Here is a 21143-nt window from a genome sequence, read left to right as displayed (position 1 = left end):
ATTTTTATTGACACAAGTAGGTTTACATTAACACTGCAATGAAGTTACTGTGAAAAGCCCCTAGTCGCCACATTCCGGCGCCTGTTCGGGTAGACAGAGGGAGAATTCAGAATGTCCGAATTACCTAACAACACGTCTTTCAGGACTTGTGGGAGGAAACCGGGGCACCCGGAGGAAACCCACGCAGACACTGGGAGAACGTGCAGACTCCGCATAGGCAGTGACTCAAGCCGGGAATCGAACCTGGGACCCTGGAGCTGTGAAGCAACAGTGCTACGCACTGTGATGCCGTGTTATCTGTGCTGACACTATCTGTCGGAGGTGCCCACTTTCACCCTCTCAAGTGGCTGTAAAAGATCCCATGCTGCTATTTTAAAGAGGAGCACGGAGAGCTCATTCGCCCATCATCACTAAAAAAAAACAAAGGATCTAATTCATTGTTACAGTGTCCTTTGTGGGATCTTGCTGTGTGTTGTGTTTCCTGCAGTGCAACAGTTAGGAGGCGGAGGCGGAATTTCACAACTGCTTTTTGACATTTGAGTTTGTTGAAGGTTCTACATAACCTTATGTTATAAGGTTATAACATAAGGTTAGCTAAAAATCTTTCGACCCCAAACCTCTGACTTTCTCCCCATGTTCCGAACACCATGTTTTAGCTGTTTACAGGATATGAGTATCAGTCAGAAGTCGCTGTCCCTTCAGGGCAGCACGGTAGCACAAGTGGATAGCACTGTGGCTTCACAGCGCCAGGGTCCCAGGTTCGATTCCCCGCTGGGTCACTCTCTGTGCGGAGTCTGCACGTTCTCCCCGTGTCTGCGTGGGTTTCCTCCGGGTGCTCCGGTTTCCTCCCACAGTCCAAAGACGTGCAGGTTAGGTGGATTGGCCATGATAAATTGCCCCTTAGTGTCCAAAAAGGTTAGGAGGGGTTATTGGGTTACGGGGATAGGGTGGAAGTGAGGGCTTAAGTGCAGACACGATGGGCCAAATGACCTTCTTCTGCATTGTATGCTCTCTGTTCTATGTTCCTCTGACTGAGACGCTCGATTGACCACTTCCGGGGACAGGGAAGAGTCAGCATTGTCAATAGTCAATGTCTCCAATGGTACTGCTCAACAGTTATGTTGTAGAAACATAGAAAGCAAGGGGAGGCCATTCGGCCCTACAAGCCTGCTCCACCATTCAACATTGCCTTGGCTGACCCTCTATCTCAACTTCACACTCCTGCGCTCTCCCCATATCCCTTGACGCCTTTAGAGATAGAAATCTATCTATTTGCTTCTTAAATACATTCAGTGATTTGGCCTCCACAGCCTTCTGTGGCAGAGAACTTCAAAGGTTCACCACCCTCTGAGTGAAGAGGTTTCTCCTCATCACAGTCCTAAATGGTCTATCCCCTATCCTGAAAATTTGACCTCTTGTTCTAGACCCCCTCAGCCAGAGGAAACAACACCTCTCGGAATTCTATACATTCTAGAATTCCATCTATGGCAAGTATATCCTTTCTTAGATAAGGAGACAAAAACTGCACACAACTGCTCCAGGTGTGGCCTCTCCAAGGCCATGTACAGCTGCAGTAAGACATCCTTGCTCCTGTTCTCAAGTCCAACAATATTATTATTATTCTCCCCAATGAAGGACAACATGCCATCTGCTTGCAATACCCGTATGTTTGCTTTCAGTGACTTGTGTACCAGGTCCCTCTGGACGACATTTCCCAATCCATCCCCATTTAAATAATCTTCAAGGGCAGCACGGTAGCATTGTGGATAGCACAATGGCTTCACAGCTCCAGGGTCCCAGGTTCGATTCCCGGCTTGGGTCACTGTCTGTGCGGAGTCTGCACGTTCTCCCCGTGTCGGCGTGGGTTTGCTCCGGGTGCTCCGGTTTCCTCCCACAGTCCAAAGATGTGCGGGTTAGGTGGATTGGCCGTGATAAATTGCCCTTAGTGTCCCAAATTGCCCTCAGTGTTGGGTGGGGATACTGGGCTATTGGGATAGGGTGGCGGTGTTGACCTTGGGTAGGGTGCTCTTTCCAAGAGCCGGTGCAGACCCGATGGGCCGAATGGCCTCCTTCGGCACTGTAAATTCTATGATCAATTCTGTTTCTTCTTCCAAAGTGGATACCTTCACATTTATCCGCTAGTTATTGGACTAGGTAGACCCGAAGCCTGGACGAAGGATCCAGCTTCGACAAAGAGTCATCCAGACTCGAAACGTTTAGCAAGTTTGCAGATGATGCTAAGATTGGTGGAGTTGCAGATAGCGAGGAGGACTGTCAGAAAATACAACAAAATATAGATAGATTGGAGAGTTGGGCAGAGAAATGGCAGATGGAGTTCAATCCAGGCAAATGAGAGGTGATGCATTTTGGAAGATCAAATTCAAGAGCGGATTATATGGTCAATGGAAGGGTCCTGGGGAAAATTGATGTGCAGAGAGATCTGGGAGTTCAGGTCCATTGTACCCTGAAGGTGGCAACGCAGGTCGATAGAGTGGTCAAGGAGGCATACAGCATGCTTGCCTTCATCGGAAGGGGTATTGAGTACAAGAGTTGGCAGGTCATGTTACAGTTGTATAGGACTTTGGTTCGGCCACATTTGGAATACTGCGTGCAGTTCTGGTCGCCACATTACCAGAAGGATGTGGATGCCTTGGAGAGGGTGCAGAGGAGGTTCACCAGGATGTTGCCTGGTATGGAGGGTGCTAGCTATGAAGAAAGGTTGAGTAGATTAGGATTGTTTTCGTTGGAAAGACGGAGGTTGAGGGGGGACCTGATTGAGGTCTACAAAATTATGAGAGGTATGGACAGGTGGATAGCAACAAGCTTTTTCCAAGATTGGGGGTGTCAGTTACAAGGGGTCACGATTTCAAGGTGAGAGGTGAAAAGTTTAAGGGAGATGTGCATGGAAAGTTTTTTTACGCAGAGGGTGGTGGGTGCCTGGAACGCTTTGCCAGCGGAGGTGGTAGAGGCGGGCACGATAGCATCATTTAAGATGCATCTAGACAGATATATGAACGGGCGGCAACAGAGGGAAGTAGACCTTGGAAAATAGGAGACAGGTTTAGATAAAGGATCTGGATCGGCGCAAGCTGGGAGGGCCGAAGGGCCTGTTCCTGTGCTGTAATTCTCTTTGTTCTTTGTAATTTGCTTTTACATTACTATAATGATCCACAGACATGAGTTCAAATCCCTATCGCAGCTGCTGGGGAATTTAAATTCCATTAATGAAATAAACCTGGAATTAAAAAGCTACGGTGAATATATTGAGCTTCAAATAGCCAGATTGTTGTAAAAATCCATCTCACTCACTAATGAGCATTAGGGAAGGAAATCTGCCGCCCTTCCCTGGTCTGGCCTACACGTGACTCCAGACGCACATGTTGGTTCTTTAACTGTGCACTGAAATGGCCAGCAAGCAGCTTAACTCTATTCAAGATGGTGGTTCGCCTACACCTTCTCAAGGGCAATTAAATAAACACAATAAAAGTAATATCTACCCTCCCTGAAGGACATTGGTGAACATTTGGGTTTTTAGCAACGGTAAGGCAGCTTTATGGTCACTTTTACTGACAGCATTTTCAGAGATATTTTCAGGGTTTTTTTTTATATAGGTGAATTAAAATATTGAGGAAGCCAGGAAAAGGGGATTGGAAGAGACAGGGCACCAGAGAAATTGGAGTGAAAAGTGCTGATTTGATAGTGATCGAAACTGGGCAGCATGGGCAAGCTGGGCTGAAGGTCTGATTCCATGCTGCAAACACCTAGATCTCTATGGCTCTGTGAGATAGTCCCTGGGCTCAGCTGTAAGGTGGAGTATTGAATGGGAGACATTCCCTCGTTCAAGGTTCATAGAATCCCTACAGTGTAGAAGAAGGTCATTCGGCCCATCGCGTCAGTGCTGACCCTTCGAGCAAGCACGCTACCCATTTTACACTCCCAAGTCCACCCCGCCATAACCCCATAACCTAAACTGCACAACCCTGGACATGGGGCCTCACGGTAGCATGGTGGTTAGCATCAATGCTTCACAGCTCCAGGGTCCCAGGTTCGATTCCCGGCTGGGTCACTGTCTGTGTGGAGTCTGCACGTCCTCCCCCTGTGTGCGTGGGTTTCCTCCGGGTGCTCCGGTTTCCTCCCACAGTCCAAAGATGTGCGGGTTAGGTGGATTGGCCGCGCTAAATTGCCCGTAGTGTAAGGTTAATGGGGGGATTGTTGGGTTACGGGTATACGGGTTACGTGGGTTAAGTAGGGTGATCATTGTTCGGCACAACATCGAGGGCCGAAGGGCCTGTTCTGTGCTGTACTGTTCTATGTTCTATGTTCTATGTAAGGGGCAATTTAGTGTGGCCAATCCACCTAACCTGCACAGCTTTCAACTGTGGGAGGAAACTGGAGCAACCAAAGGAAACCCACGGGGAGAACGTGCAGACTCCACACAGACAGTGACCCGAGGCCAGAATTGAACCTGGGTCCCTGGTGCTGTGAGGCACCAGTGCTAACTACAGTAACACTATGCCACCCCAACGTGGTTTAACAATTTAGAGGCTTTCCTTCAGCTAGCGGCTGGGTTAATGATTTGGAGACATTCCCTGATGATCAATCACAGTGGGGTACTAGTTTAGATACATTCCCTGATGCTAAATTACAGAAAAATATTGATTTAGAGACATTCCCTGATGTTCATTTACAGTGGATAATTGATGTAGAGAAATCCCCTGATGTTCAGTTACAGTGGAGTATCGATTTAGTGACATTCCCTGATGTTCAGTTACAGTGGAGTATTGATTTAGTGACATTCCCTGATGTTCAGTTGCAGTGGATAATTGATTTAGAGACATTCCCTGATGTTCAGTTAGAGTGGAGTATTAATTTAGACATTCCCTGATGTTCAGTTACAGTGGAGTATTGATTTAGACATTCCCTGATGTTCAGTTACAGAGGAGTATTGATTGAGAGACATTCCCTGATGTTAAGTTGCAGTGGATAATTGATTTAGAGACATTCCCTGATGTTCAGTTGCAGTGGATAATTGATTTAGAGACATTCCTGATGTTCAGTTACAGTGGAGCATTGATGTAGAGACATCCCCTGATGTTCAGTTACAGTGGAGTATCGATTTAGTGACATTCCCTGATGTTCAGTTGCAGTGGATAATTGATTTAGAGACATTCCCTGATGTTCAGTTAGAGTGGAGTATTGATTTAGACATTCCCTGATGTTCAGTTACAGTGGAGTATTGATTTAGACATTCCCTGATGTTCAGTTACAGTGGAGTATTGATTTAGAGACATTCCCTGATGTTCAGTTGCAGTGGATAATTGATTTAGAGACATTCCCTGATGTCCAGTTGCAGTGGAGCATTGATTTAGAGACATTCCCTGATGTTCAGTTACAGTGGAGTATCGATTTAGTGACATTCCCTGATGTTCAGTTGCAGTGGATAATTGATTTAGAGATATTCCCTGATGTTCAGTTGCAGTGGAGCATTGATTTAGAGACATTCCCTGATGTTCAGTTGCAGTGGAACATTGATTTAGAGACATTCCCTGATGTTCAGTTGCAGTGGAGCATTGATTTAGAGACATTCCCTGATGTTCAGTTACAGTGGAGTATTGATTTAGAGACATTCCCTGATGTTCAGTTACAGCGGAGTATTGATTTAGTGACATTCCCTGATGTTCAGTTACAGTGGAGTATTGATTTAGAGACATTCCCTGATGTTTAGTCACAGCGGAGTATTGATTTACAGACATTCCCTGTGGTCCAGTTACAGTGGAGTATTGATTTAGACATTCCCTGATGTTCAGTTAGTATTGATTTAGAGACATTCCCTGATGTTCAGTTACAGTGGAGTATTGATTTAGAGACATTCCCTGATGTTCAGTTACAGTGGAGTATTGATTTAGAGACATTCCCTGATGTTCAGTTGCAGTGGAACATTGATTTAGAGACATTCCCTGATGTTCAGTTGCAGTGGAGCAATGATTTAGAGACATTCCCTGATGTTCAGTTCCAGTGGAGTATTGATTTAGAGACATTCCCTGATGTTCAGTTACAGCGGAGTATTGATTTAGTGACATTCCCTGATGTTCAGTTACAGTGGAGTATTGATTTAGAGACATTCCCTGATGTTTAGTCACAGCGGAGTATTGATTTACAGACATTCCCTGTGGTTCAGTTACAGTGGAGTATTGATTTAGACATTCCCTGATGTTCAGTTAGTATTGATTTAGAGACATTCCCTGATGTTCAGTTGCAGTGGAGTATTGATTTAGAGACATTCCCTGATGTTCAGTTACAGTGGAGTATTGATTTAGAGACATTCCCTGATGTTCAGTTACAGTGGAGTATTGATTTAGACATTCCCTGATGTTCAGTTACAGTGGAGTATTGATTTAGAGACATTCCCTGATGTTCAGTTACAGTGGAGTATTGATTTAGAGACATTCCCTGATGTTCAGTTACAGTGGAGTATTGATTTAGAGACATTCCCTGATGTTCAGTTACAGTGGAGTATTGATTTAGAGACATTCCCTGATGTTCAGTTACAGTGGAGTATTGATTTAGAGACATTCCCTGATGGTCAGTTACAGTGGAGTATTGATTTAGAGACATTCCCTGATGGTCAGTTACAGTGGAGTATTGATTTAGAGACATTCCCTGATGTTCAGTTACAGTGGAGTATTGATTGAGAGACATTCCCTGATGTTCAGTTACAGTGGAGTATTGATTTAGAGACATTCCCTGATGTTCAGTTACAGTGGAGTATTGATTTAGAGACATTCCCTGATGTTCAGTTACAGTGGAGTATTGATTTAGAGACATTCCCTGATGTTCAGTTACAGTGGAGTATTGATTTAGAGACATTCCCTGATGTTCAGTTACAGTGGAGTATTGATTTAGAGATATTCCCTGATGTTCAGTTGCAGTGGAGCATTGATTTAGAGACATTCCCTGATGTTCAGTTGCAGTGGAACATTGATTTAGAGACATTCCCTGATGTTCAGTTACAGTGGAGTATTGATTTAGAGACATTCCCTGATGTTCAGTTACAGTGGAGTATTGATTTAGAGACATTCCCTGATGTTCAGTTACAGCGGAGTATTGATTTAGAGACATTCCCTGATGTTCAGTTACAGTGGAGTATTGATTTAGAGATATTCCCTGATGTTCAGTTGCAGTGGAACATTGATTTAGAGACATTCCCTGATGTTCAGTTACAGTGGAGTATTGATTTAGAGACATTCCCTGATGTTCAGTTACAGTGGAACATTGATTTAGAGACATTCCCTGATGTTCAGTTACAGTGGAGTATTGATTTAGAGACATTCCCTGATGTTCAGTTACAGCGGAGTATTGATTTAGAGACATTCCCTGATGTTCAGTTACAGTGGAGTATTGATTTAGAGACATTCCCTGATGTTCAGTTACAGTGGAGTATTGATTTAGAGACATTCCCTGTGGTTCAGTTACAGTGGAACATTGATTTAGAGACATTCCCTGATGTTCAGTTACAGTGGAGTATTGATTTAGAGACATTCCCTGATGTTCAGTTACAGTGGAGTATTGATTTAGAGACATTCCCTGATGTTCAGTTACAGTGGAGTATTGATTTAGAGACATTCCCTGATGTTCAGTTACAGTGGAGTATTGATTTAGAGACATTCCCTGATGTTCAGTTACAGTGGAGTATTGATTTAGAGACATTCCCTGATGTTCAGTTACAGTGGAGTATTGATTTAGAGACATTCCCTGATGTTCAGTTACAGCGGAGTATTGATTTAGAGACATTCCCTGTGGTTCAGTTACAGTGGAGTATTGATTTAGAGACATTCCCTGATGTTCAGTTACAGCGGAGTATTGATTTAGAGACATTCCCTGTGGTTCAGTTACAGTGGAGTATTGATTTAGAGACATTCCCTGATGTTCAGTTACAGTGCGTATTTATTCTGTGCTATGAAGATAAAACCCCCGCAAATAACAGAGTTTGCGGAAAAACTAAATTTCCGACAGCTGCTTAAACCATTACTGCTATGTATCTGATTCATTTTTAATTAAACATTTTACAACCAAATTTATGCAGATGGAATAATGAAGCAATTAATTAATAATGAGCCTACCTCTCAACAAATGTTCTAACAATAACAGATTCGTATTTCAGCCTGATACACACTCTGTGGTATTTGCGACATTTCCCCTTGAAATCCTGTCGGAATTCTGGAGAAGTCCCCGAGGGTGTTTCAGTGTTTACAGGGGCCCTCTGAAAGTCTGTCAGTATTTACAGGGACGCCTGTAAGAAATGCGGCAGTCAGTCCGCGCACAGCAAGATCCCACAATCAGACATGCGATACGGCGCCAGGCAATGCCAGCTCAGGTGGAGCTCGGTCAGGTTTTAGGAGAGGAGGTTTGGAGAGGGAATTCCAGAACTCTCAGCCTGGATAGCTGAAGGTGTGGCTTCCAATGGCGGGGCGAAGGAATTCTGGGATGGGCCAGAAGTCATTGCCATTGAGGGTGGTGGAAGTAGAGACAGACCCATCAATGATTTCATAGAATCATAGAACTTACAGTGCAGAAGGAGGCCATTCGGCCCATCGAGTCTGCACCGGCCCTTGAAAAGGGCACCCTACCTCAGCCCACTCCTTCACCCTATCTCCGTAACCCAGTAACTCTATCTCCCCTTTTTGGACACTAAGGGCAATTTATCATGGCCAATCCACTTAACCCGCACATCTTTGGACTGTGGGAGGAAACCGGAGCACCCGGAGGAAACCCACGCAGACACGGGGAGAACGTGCAGACTGTGTGCAGACTCCACACAGACAGTGACTCAAGCCGGGAATCGAACCTGGGACCCTGGCGCTGTGAAGCAACTGTGCTAACCACTGTGCGACCGTGATCACGCCCAATTATTACTGCTCTGAACGTGCCTTGTCTTAACAAATAAACCCACACCGTATTTATCAAATTCCATGACTGGTGCCTTATAAGGTCGATAAATTGTTAGAATTACACGGCAGCTCCCATGGTACTGGGCAGGGATGAAGGTTGTGAGATTCTCTCCGGTTTGTGACTGACCCATGTCTGGGAATGATGGATCCCCGACCTTCAAAGCCTTTGCCTGACTGGACTGACTGTTTATGAGGAAGCTGTAAGCATGCAGCCTCTTACAACACGGGGACAAGGAACATCGGGACAGGAAGAGGCCATTCAGCCTCCGTTCTGACAATCAGTGATATCGTGGCCGATCATTATCTGAACTGCGTCCGCCTAGCTTGGTTCCGTAATCCTGAATAACCCCTACCCAATAGATATCCATCAATCTCAGTGTGAAATCTTTTCAAATCAATTGGAGGAGGGAGTTGCTGATTTCCACTCTCCTTTGTGTGAAGAAGTGCTCACCCCTGAATGACCTGCCTCTGATTTGAAGGGTCTCTACCTCCTTGTTCTGGGCACCCGCCCTACTAGAAGAAATAGTTTATCTTGATCGACCTCATGAATCACTTGAATCATCTTAAATGCCTCGATTAGATCACCCACAATCTCCTATGATCAAAAAGTCATAAAGCCTCAGAAGGGGACCACTGGCCTTTTTCACCAATTACCTTTAATCCTATACTCAAGCCAACGCCAGCCTGGCCTCATATTTTAACCCTTTAAGCTCTAGAACCGTCTCAAGGATGCTTTTGATTGACCCATGTCTGGGAACAAGCAATCTCCCACCGTCAAACTCTTGGTCTCAATGGGCTGTGATCAATAGAAAGATGAATGTATTTGAATAAAACTCCCAACCTGTCAAAGATTCATAGAATCATCAAATTTCCGGTGCAGAAGGAGGCCATTCGGCCCATCGAGTCTGCACTGGCCCTTGGATAGAGCACCCTACCCAAGCCCACACCTCCACCCTATCCCCGCAACCCAGTAACCCCACTCGCCAACATTAAGGGCATTTAAATGGTCATTGGATAGGCATATGGACGATAAGGGAATAGTGTAGATGGGCTTCAGAGTGGTTTCACATCGCGGGCCGAAGGGCCTGTACTGCGCTGTAATGTTCTATGCTCTATGTTCTATAAACGCTTTGGACACTTAAGGGTAATTTAGAATGGCCAATCCACATCACTTGCACATCTTTGGACTTGCCCTTGCAAAGAGTCAAAGTTCGGCTGGCTCAGTATTTACATAGATGCATCGATACATAGAACATACAGTACAGAAGGAGGCCATTCGGCCCATCGAGTCTGCACCGACCCACTTAAGCCCTCAGTTCCACCCTATTCCCATAACCCAATAACCCCTCCTAACCTTTTTGGACACTCAGGAAAATTTGGCATGATAATCCACCTAATCTGCACGTCTTTGGACTGTGGGAAAAAACCGGAGCACCCGGAGGAAACCCACAGACACGGGGAGATCGTGCAGACTCCGCACAGACAGTGCCCCAGCGGAGAATTGAACCTGGGACCTTGCCGCTGTGAAGCCACGGTGCTAGCCATGTGTGCTCCCGTGCTGCCCCTATGCTACCATGCTGCCCTAAGAATGACCAAGCATTTCCAGTTTTAATTCTGTGCGGGTTTCGAATGGGTTAAAATCAGGCCCACTGTGTTTCGTTCCGAGCACCCCAGCTTGGGAAGAATATACTGGCCTTAAATAGGGCCCAGTGCTGAAAAGGGACATGTTTGAAAATATTGAGGCAGCACGGTAGCATTGTGGTTAGCACAATTGCTTCACAGCTCCAGGGTCCCAAGTTTGATTCCGGCTTGGGTCACTGTCTGTGCGGAGTCTGCACCTCCTCCCCGTGTGTGCGTGGGTTTCCTCCGGGTGCTCCGGTTTCCTCCCACAGTCCAAAGATGTGCAGGTTAGGTGGATTGGCCGTGATAAATTGCCCTTACTGTCCAAAATTGCCCTTAGTGTTGGGTGGGGTTGCTGGGTTATGGGGATAGGGTGGAGGTGTGGACCTTGCGTTGTGTGCTCTTTCCAAGAGCCGGTGAAGACTCGATGGGCTGAATGGCCTCCTTCTGCACTGTAAATTCTATGAAAGTTAGCCACTGATGGTTGCACAACACAGCAGCCAATTTGCAAGCAGCACTTCAGGGGACATGGTGGGGCTGTGGTACTCACAGAGCTTTTACAGTGTAAAATGAGGCCATTCGGCCCTCCGTGCCTGCACCGACCCTCCGAAAGAGCACTCTACCCTGTATTTTATAATCTTCATTGTCACAAGTAGGCTTACATTAATCTTTTTATTGTCACAAGTAGGCTTACATTAACGCTGCAATGAAGTTACTGTGAAAAGCCCCTAGCCGCCACAATCCGGCGCCTGTTCAGGTACACAGAGGGAGAATTCAGAATGTCCAACTCACCTAACCTGCACGTCTTTCGGGACTTGTGGGAGGAAACCGGAGCACCCGGAGGAAACCCACGCAGACACGGGGAGAAGGTGCAGACTCCGCACAGACAGTGACCCAAGCCGGGAATCGAACCTGGGACCCTGGCGCTGTGAAGCAACAGTGCTAACCACCGTGCTACCATGTCGTCCACTCCCGCCCACTACCTAGGCCCCGACACATCCTCGGACACTAAGGGGCAATTTAGCATGGCCAATCCAACTTTCATTCGGTGAATGAGATCATCGCGGTAGATGGGAAGCTAGAAAATAGCTGCTGCTTTAAATCTCAGGGATGACACATGGCACCTGCTGTAACAGCGACAACCATGATTCGGTATCAACAGAATAATAACAGCTTGAGAAATCTCCTTGCGTTAAAACTGTAGTTAAGCCGATGTGATTAATCGCATTACACTGTGCGCCTCCCCTCACCCCCCCCCCCCCCCCCCCGCCCCCCCCCCCCCTTCACAAGTGCCCGGAAATGGGAGCTATCTCATTTCCCTGCAGCGGGGAATTTTTTAATTGAAACATTCGGGGGATCAGGATCCATTGTGGGCCAGTGGCTGCAGCCACTGCCCCCCCCCCCCCCGAAAAATGTCTTATCTGCCAATGACTGTTTGGAACATTGATGCATTAGTCTCCGATTCCTGAGTTGTGCTGAATTCACACTGATCTCGGAACACTTGGCGCACACTACGTACACGCAGCCTCTGATCACACAGATCCCCCCGCAACGCCTCCCACACGACTGTCAGAATCTCTTTCCTCTACTAACTCCAAAGGCAGCAGGCTACAATTAGCACTTCAGTAGTTTCTGGGTAATTAATGGTTCTCCTTGTGGATGTGGCGATATTGGGAGCTCCGCAACATTCAAATACCTACCCTGGAATTATGCGCTAATTAATTTTTAAACAGCCTCACAAGACACTTGAAACAACACCTCCCTGACTCTTACATATATGGGCAAGCTAAAATAAGCGTGAAAGAAATTGCTGATAATGCTGCAAACATATTCAAGCAAACTTCTGCTCCCGCAACAGAACGGCTGCGGCTTGAGAACGTATTCCTAATTGGGCCGATTGTGTTCAATCAAAATGGATCAAACTCCCTTAGCTATTATGTAGGATCTTTACTTTTTTATTCTTCTAAGGGATGTGGGCGTCGCTGGGCTGGGCCAGCATTTGTTGTCCATCCCTAATTGCCCTCGAACTGAGTGGCTCACTGGAGCGTTCAGGGTTGATCACTGCTCGTCGGCCAGGTCGCATGAGGATGATTGATTTAATTTAATTTATTGTCACATGTACCAAAGTACAGTGAAAAGTATTTTTCTGCGGCCGAGGGAACGTACACAGTAGACAAAAAGAATAATCAACAGAGAACATTGACAAATGATACATCGACAAACAGTGATTGGTTACAGTGCGGAACAAGGGGCCAAACAAAGCAAATACATGAGCAAGAGCAGCATAGGGCATCGTGAATAATGTTCTTACAGGGAACAGATCCGTCCGAGGGGGAGTCGTTGAGGAGTCTAGTAGCTGTGGGGAAGAAGCTGTTCCTATGTCTGGATGTGCGGGTCTTCAGACTTCTGTACCTTCTGCCTGATGGAAGGGTCTAGAAGAAGGCAGTGCCTGGGTGGGAGGGGTCTCTGATAATGCTGTCTGCCTTCCTGAGGCAACGGGAGGTGTAGACAGAATCAATGTGGGGGGTGCAAGTTTGTGTCATAACTGACATCCAACCTTAATTTTTGTTTTGATTTACCAATTGCGGGGCAATTTAGCGTGGCCAATCCACCTTCCCTGCACATCTTTGGGTTGTGGGGGTGAGACCCACGCAGACACGGGGAGAATGTGCAAACTCCACACGGACAGTGACCCGGGGCTGGGATGGGACCCGGGTTCCTCAGCGCCTTGAGGCAGCAACGCTAACCATTACGCCACCATGCCGCCCATCCAATGCAAATTTCTGACTCGACAACAAATTGTTCATTCAGCTTGAAGCATTGTTTCAGCAGATGTTTCACAAAATCATATTTGTTTATTATAAATTGGCCATGGGGATGTGAGTGACACCTGGAGGGCCAACATTTAATGCCCTGCCCCGGTTGACCGTTGAAAAATACTTTTCACTGTACTTCGGTAATTGTGACAATAAATTAAATCAAATCAAATCGAATTAAAATGATGACGGTGGAATGAGGTTCATTAGTAATCTTCAGACGGCAATTGAATAAATGCTTGAAGGAGAAAAATTTGTGGGCTATGGGGAAAGGAGTTGGGAATGTTTCAGTTGGCTAACAAAGGGGAAAAAGGGCCGAATGGTTTTTTCTGTGAAGATTCAGGCCGAGATTCTCCGAAATCCAGGCCAAGTTGGATGTGGCGGAAACGGCGGAACAGTGTACGCCGGCGACCATGGGCCTCCTGGCCCAGCAATTCTCCAGTTTTTAGGGGGCTAGCACAGCGCCGGAGTGCTGCGCGCTGCTCCGGCGGCGAAAGGAGGCCCTGCGCGGCCGGCGCAGGTCCGCGCATGCGCACGACGTCGTCTCCGCGCCGGCGCATGCACGTGGTTGCCGTCTCTGCGCCATCACGGAGCAACATGTCGGGGACCGAACAGCGGGCCTGCGTGGAAGGAGGTGGGCCCCCTCCAGATCGCTGCCGCCCGCCGATTGGAAGCCCCCGATCGCGGGCCTGGACACCGTGGAGGCCTCCCCCGGAGTCAGATCCCCCGCACCCCCCCCAACCGGACGTCCACAGAGGCTGCGGGTCTGACCTCCCACCGGGTGGGACCAGTTTGGAACCACACCGGCCGGACTCAGCGGGAGTTTGGCCCATCGCCCGTGGCGAATTGCTGCGGGGGCCTATTTCAGCGCCCCCCCCCCCCCCCCCCCCCCCCCCACGACCACGCGGGCACGATTGCCGCCGATTCTCCGGTCGGCGGAGAGTCGGCGGCCAGGCGTTGGAGCGGCGTGGCAGGAATCCCGCCCCCCGCCCCGGCGATTCTTTGACCCGGCGCACGCTCAGAGAATCCCGGCCTCTGTGTTTCTCTGTCACGTTTTGTACCAAAAACAAAGCCCTTTTGCTGAGGGATTTGATCAAAACTGGCCAAGGGTCTTCCAGAGTGGTTGGCTAATGAGAACCGATTGAATATCCTTCACCTGGCAACATGTCACCTGAGATTCAGCACGTAGGGCAGCACGGCAGCACAGTGGTTAGCACTGTTGCTTCACAGCTCCAGGGTCCCAGGTTCGATTCCCGGCTTGTGTCACTGTCTGTGCGGAGTCTGCACTTTCTCCCCGTGTCTGCGTAGGTTTCCTCCGGGTGCTCCGGTTTCCTCCCACAAGTCCCGAAAGACGTGCTGTTAGGTGAATTGGACATTCTGAATTCTCCCTCTGTGTACCCGAACAGGCGCCGGAGTGTGGCAACTGGGGCTTTTCACAGTCACTTCATTGCAGTGTTAATGTAAGCCTACTTGTGACACTAATAAAGATTATTATGCCCTGTTTAGAAGAGCCGGACTACCTAATCATATTGACAAGAAAGAATGATCCGGCAGCAAAGAAGACCAGCTCTGTTCCATTGCCCAGACCTGGGTCTGAGCCAGGGCTAAGATACTTCGACACTTTTTGCTTCCTTCCCTTTATTCCCCCATCGGACCTCCCAGTCCCTGAGATGGTCCAAGGACACCCGGTCCTGTTCTAAAACTCCAGCACTGAGAAAACAGAGGAACAACTCACCGACAACTTGTCCTTTGCCTCTAATCAGATCATCAGCCTCCAATGTCCAACGTCCCATCGGTGGCTGGCGTTGGAAACTGTTCCTGTTGAGGAGAAGCAGGTCGAACAATAAGAACACAACATCACCCAGTGCATTACACAGCTCAGCCCCAAACCTGTCGCTCGCTCTATTGTGTTACATAGATACACTCACATGACAGTGGCTCGGATGAGCAGATTCTTTGGGGTGGAAGACGGGTGTGCAAAATGTGCGGGAGGACCAGGGAACCATGTCCACATGTTCTGGACATGTCCGATCCTTGGGGGATTTTGGCAGGGGTTTGCAGATGTCATGTCCACGGTGTTAAAAACAAGGGTGGCACTGAGTCCAGAGGTGGCGATTTTCGGGGTGTCGGAAGACCCGGGAATCCAGGAGGAGAAAGAGGCAGATGTTCTGGCCTTTGCTTCCCTGGTAGCCCGGAGACGGATACTATTAGCTTGGAGGGACTCAAAGCCCCTGAAGTCGGAAACCTGGCTATCGGACATGGCTAGCTTTCTCTGTTTGGAGAAAATCAAGTTCGCCTTGAGAGGGTCAATGTTAGGGTTCACCCGGAGGTGGCAACCGGTCGTCGACTTCTTCATGGGAAATTAATCAGCAGCAGACCGGGGGGGGGGGGGGGGGGGGGGGGTAAGCTTACATTCGAGTAGAGGGTCAATAAGGGTGGGACCTGTAAGAGAGGTAAATGACTTTTGCACTATGTTTATGGTTTCATGTATATTGTTTATTTTGTTGTTGTTACTATACCAAAAATACCTCAATAAAATGTTCATTAAAAAAGATACATACATGAAAGATAGGAGCAGGAGGAGGCCTTTTGGCCCTTCGAGCCTGCTCTGCCATTCATCACCATCATGGCTGATCATCCAACTCAATAGCCTAATCCTGCTTTCTCCCCATAGCCTTTGATCCCATTCTCCCCAAGTGCTATATCCAGCCGCCTCTTGAATATATTCAAAGTGTTTTAGCATCAACCACTTCCTGTGGCAATGAATTCCACAGGCTTACCACTCTTTGTGTCAAGAAATGTCTCCTTATCTCTGTCTGAAATGGTTTACCCCGAATCCTCAGGCTGTGATCCCTGGTTCTGGACACACCCATCATTGGTAACATCTTCTCTGCATCTACTCTGTCTAGTCCTGCTAGAATTTTATAAGTCTCTATGAGATCCCTCCCCCATTCTTCTGAACTCCAGCGAGAACAATCCCAACCTCGTCAATCTCTCCCTTGGCTCAGGGGGGATCCCTGAGGCGGAGGGTTGTGGGGTCGAGTGCTGCTCCAGAGTTCTGTGCCCAAAGATCTGGGCTGTCCCTCACGGCTCTGGTACTGAGGGAGTGCTGCACCCCCACGGATGCTGTCTCTTGTATGGAAATATTAAACCATGGCCCTGCCTGCCCTCTTAGAAAAGATCCTACAGCCACTATTTTGAAAAGGAGCAGTGACGATCCCCGATCTCCCCGTGAACAATATTTATCCCTCAATCAACAGCACTAAAAGTCCAGATATCGGCTCATGATTGGATTGCAGTGGATTGGATTGGATTTGTTTATTGTCACGTGTACTGAGGTACAGTGAAAAGTATTTTTCTGCGAGCAGCTCAACAGATCATTTCACACATGAAAAAAAAATGCGTAATCGGGAAATGCAAGGTATACAATGTAAATACAGAAGCACCGACATCGGGTGAAGCATACAGGAGTGTAGTATTAATCAGGTCAGTCCATAAGAGGGCTGTTTTTGAATCTGTTAGTGCGTGTTCTCAGACTTCTGTATCTCCTGCCCGGTGGAAGAAGTTGGAAGAGTGAGTAAGCCGGGTGGGAGGGATCTTTGATTATGCTGCCCGCTTTCCCCAGGCAGCGGGAGGTGCTGGTTTAGCTCACAAGGCTAAATCGCTGGCTTATAAAGCAGACCAAGCAGGTCAGCAGCACGGTTCGATTCCCGTACCAGCCTCCCCGGACAGGCGCCGGAATGTGGCAACTAGGGGCTTTTCACAGTAACTTCATTGAAGCCTACTCGTGACAATAAGCGATTTTCATTTTCATTTTTCATTTTCAGGTGTAGATGGAGTCAATGGATGGGAGGCGGTTTGTGTGATGGACTGGGCGGTATTCACGACTCTCTGAAGTTTCTTGCGGTCCTGGGCCGAGCAGTTGCAATACCAGGCTGTGCTGCAGCCAGATAGGGTAGCGTCGACGTGGGTGGACCAGGACAGATTTTTGGTGATGTGCACCCCTAGGAATTTGTAACTGCTAACCATCTCCACCTCGGCCCCGTTGATGCTGACAGGGGTGTGTACAGTACTTTGCTTCCTGAAGCCAATGACCAGCATTGTGGGATCTTGCTGTGTACAAATTGTCTGCCATGTTTCCTACATTACAACAATGAGTACACTTGATTAATAAAAAGTGCTTCACTGTGCTTTGGGTCATCCAGAGGATGTCAAAGGCCCTACAGATGTGGAATGATTTTATTCTTGCCTGAAAACCTCCAATCTTAAAGCATCTCCAACATTTGTCAGTTCTGGTGAAGGGTTAATGGCTCCAATATGAACCGGGGGATGGGTGTGCAAAGGTGAAGTTTAGGCCAAAGATTAGCCATGATATCATTGAAAGGCAACGCGTTGGGGGTGGGGGTGAAGATGGTGGCATTCACGTCGAGAGGGCTGGAATACAAGACCAGGGATGTGCTTCTGAGGCTGTATAAGGCTCTGGTCAGACCCCATTTGGAGTATTGCGAACAGTTTTGGGCCCCGTATCTAAGGAAGGATGTGCTGGCCTTGGAAAGGGTCCAGAGGAGGGTCACGAGAATGATTTCTGGAATGAAAATGAATGAAAATCGCTTATTGTCGCGAGTAGGCTTCAATGAAGTTACTGTGAAAAGCCCCTAGTCACCACATTCCTGCGCCTGTTCGGGGAGGCTGTTACGGGAATCGAACCGCGCTGCTGGCTTGCTTGGTCTGCTTTCAAAGCCAGCGATTTAGCCCTGTGCTAAACAGCCCCTGAAGAACTTGTCGTATGAGGAACGTTTGAGGACTCTGGGTCTGCACTCATTGGAGTTTAGAAGGATGAGGGGGGACCTTACTGAAACTTACAGGAGACTGCGAGGCCTGGATAGAGTGGATGTGGAGAGGATGTTTCCACTTGTAGGAAAAACTAGAAGCAGAGGACACCATCTCAGACTGAAGGGACAATCCTTTAAAACAGAGATGAGGAGGAATTTCTTCAGCCAGAGGGTGGTGAATCTGTGGAGCTCTTTGCCGCAGAAGGCTGTGGAGGCCAAATCACTGAGTGTCTTTAAGACAGAGATGGATAGGTTCGTGATCAATAAGGGGATCAGGTGTTATGGGGAGAAGGCAGGGGAATGGGGGCGAGAAAATATCAGCCATGATTGAATGGCGGAGCAGACTCGATGGGCTGAGTGGCCTAATTCTGCTACTATGTCGTGTGGTCTTATAGTAGTAATGCCGTTGTTAATAATCCAGAGGCCCAGGCTGATGCCTCTGGGGGAGAGGCGGGTTCAAATCCCATCAAGGCAGCTGGTGAAGTTTAAATAAATCCGGAATTGCAAACTATTCTCGATAATGGCGGCCATCAAACTACCATCGATTGTCGTAAAAACCCATCCGGTTCACCAATGCACTTTAGGGAAGGAAATCTGCCGTCCTCACCTGGTCTGGCCTACATGTAACTCTGTGGTTCACTCTGAACCGGACGAGCAAGCCACGCAGTTCAAGGAGCAATTAGGGACGGCCAACAAATGCTGGCCCAGCCCAGCGACGCCCACATCCCGTGTAGAAAGGAAAAGAAAAAGGTTTGAAGGGCTGAATGGCCTGCACCCATATTCATTCAGTCTCTCTCTGCTCAGACCTGTTCAAAATTTCCTGTTTTGATTTCAGATATCCAGCGTCCTCAGTCGTCTGAATCTCTCAGCTGAGATTTAAATGACCAGGAGAGTTCTATTCCAATGAATCGCTCCCGTAGCCTGGCTCATTCCCAGGCAGCAGCTTCAGGTATAAAGAGGGGAGTCACAAACGATCCGCCTTGCCTTCTGTAGGGTGGTCATGCAGACTCGAAACTTTAACTCTGTTTCTCTCTCCATTGATGCATAGGGCAGCACGTTAGCATTGTGGATAGCACAATCGCTTCACAGCTCCAGGGTCCCAGGTTCGATTCCGGCTTGGGTCACTGTCTATGCGGAGTCTGCACATCCTCCCCGTGTCTGCGTGGGTTTCCTCCGGGTGCTCCGGTTTCCTCCCACAGTCCAAAGATGTGCAGGTTAGGTGGATTGGCCATGATAAATTGCCCTTAGTGTCCAAAATTGCCCTTAGTGTTGGGTGGGGTTACTGGGTTATGGGGATAGGGTGGAGGTGTTGACCTTGGGTAGGGTGCTCTTTCCAAGAGCCGGTGCAGACTCGATGGGCCGAATGGCCTCCTTCTGCACTGTAAATTCTATGTAATATGCTGCCAGGCCTGCTGAAATTTTCCAGCATTTTCTGTTCCTATACACTTGCCTTTATTAGCTTAGAATAGGAGATCTCTTTTGGTTACATTTTCTCTTTTGGCATGAGATGTGGGAGGCTGTTTTGTATAAAACACTAGTTAGGCCCTATCTGGAGTACTGCGTATGGTTCTGGTTACTGTGTTATAGGGACGGTGTGATTGTACCATACGACCATAATACATAGGAGCAGAATTAGGCCACTCAGCCCATCGAGTCTGCTCCGCCACTCAATCATGACTGATATTTTTCTCATCCCCATTCTCCTGTCTTCTCCCCATAACCCTCCGGATTCTCTTATTGATCAGAGAGGCTACAGAGGAGGCTGATGGGAGATTTAATTGAAGTGGAAAAAATAATGAGGTGTCTGGATAGAGTGGATCGGAAGGTCTTATTTCCCTTGGTCGAGGGGGCTATAACCAGGGGACATAGGTTAAGTATAAGTGGGAGGCGGTTTCGAGGGGATTCCAGAGGAAAATAGATATCAGGAATTCACTGCCAGACAGACATGGTGGAAGAGGCAGAAACCTTGGCTCTGTGCTTAACATGCTGTGGCCTACAGGGAGATGGAGCAAGAGGGGATTGGACCACAGGGTTGTCTGTCGGCCATTACAGACACGATGGGCCGAATGTTACCCAGTGACCGTGGCACTCCAGGCTACTTATCCAAGATTTACATGCGCCGCGAGGTTAGGGATGGTGGTGCTTGGAAATAGATGGAGAACAAAGTCCCAAAGCCGGTGCTCGCAGTGCTGGGAAACACACGGCGATTCAGCGCGACCCGCGTTGTACGAGGGGCCTGAGCGGCCGAGGCCACCCCGTTTTGTACACGCCGTTTTGAACTCCTCCCATGTTGTGTATATTGCAGCAAGAGATCACGCGGCCATTTTTAAATGGCGTCCCCGATCTCCAAAGCCTCCAAAGTGACCCCCCCCCGACCTCCCTCCCAGCCAAACACACTATAGGAGGGTCCCTGCAACCCCCCCCCCCACCCCTCGCAACGCCCCAGCACCCGCGCAGGCCACCCCAGCCCAATTGCATGCGCGCAAAAAAGTGACAACCCGGCAAACGCCCATGCCAGCTTGCAATGCCGCCTGGGCACCGTGGCAGTGCCAGGCTGGCACCCAGGTGGTACCAGCAGTGCCAGGGCACCATCCCGCCCAAATGGGCAAGCAGCTGGCAGCCTCCGATCCACCGGGAGACCCCCCACGAGTGCCATTCCGTCTGTTCCCCGTTTGCGGGGACCAGTACTGAACAGCGCTCACCTGAGCTCTCCGAGGCAAAGGGATTGAATATAGATGCATAGGGCAGCACGGTAGCATTGTGGATAGCACAATGGCTTCACAGCTCCAGGGTCCCACGTTCGATTCCGGCTTGGGTCACTGTCATAGAACATAGAACATAGAACAGTACAGCACAGAACAGGCCTTCGGCCCTCAATGTTGTGCCGAGCCATGATCACCCTACACAAACCCACGTATCCACCCTAT

General features: G+C 48.3%; 1 protein-coding gene across 4 annotated transcripts in view; it reads right to left on the bottom strand.

Moving 5' to 3' along the window:
• tmem198b (transmembrane protein 198b) overlaps window positions 1–21143 on the bottom strand; it is a 147535-nt gene that overhangs the window by 46579 nt on the left and 79813 nt on the right. For 3 of the 4 annotated variants that reach the window (XM_038790149.1, XM_038790150.1, XM_038790151.1), the window contains one exon: window positions 15120–15202. The exons of the other annotated variant lie outside the window; for it this stretch is intronic. The gene's annotated coding sequence lies outside the window, so the exon portion shown is untranslated. The remainder of the gene's footprint in view (window positions 1–15119; window positions 15203–21143) is intronic. 4 annotated transcript variants of the gene reach the window in all.

The sequence above is a fragment of the Scyliorhinus canicula genome, chromosome 2 (assembly GCF_902713615.1).
Source record: "Scyliorhinus canicula chromosome 2, sScyCan1.1, whole genome shotgun sequence".
Classification (NCBI taxonomy): domain Eukaryota; kingdom Metazoa; phylum Chordata; class Chondrichthyes; order Carcharhiniformes; family Scyliorhinidae; genus Scyliorhinus; species Scyliorhinus canicula.
Note: the sequence above shows the minus strand (reverse complement) of the source record. Positions and strands in the feature narration are given on the sequence as shown.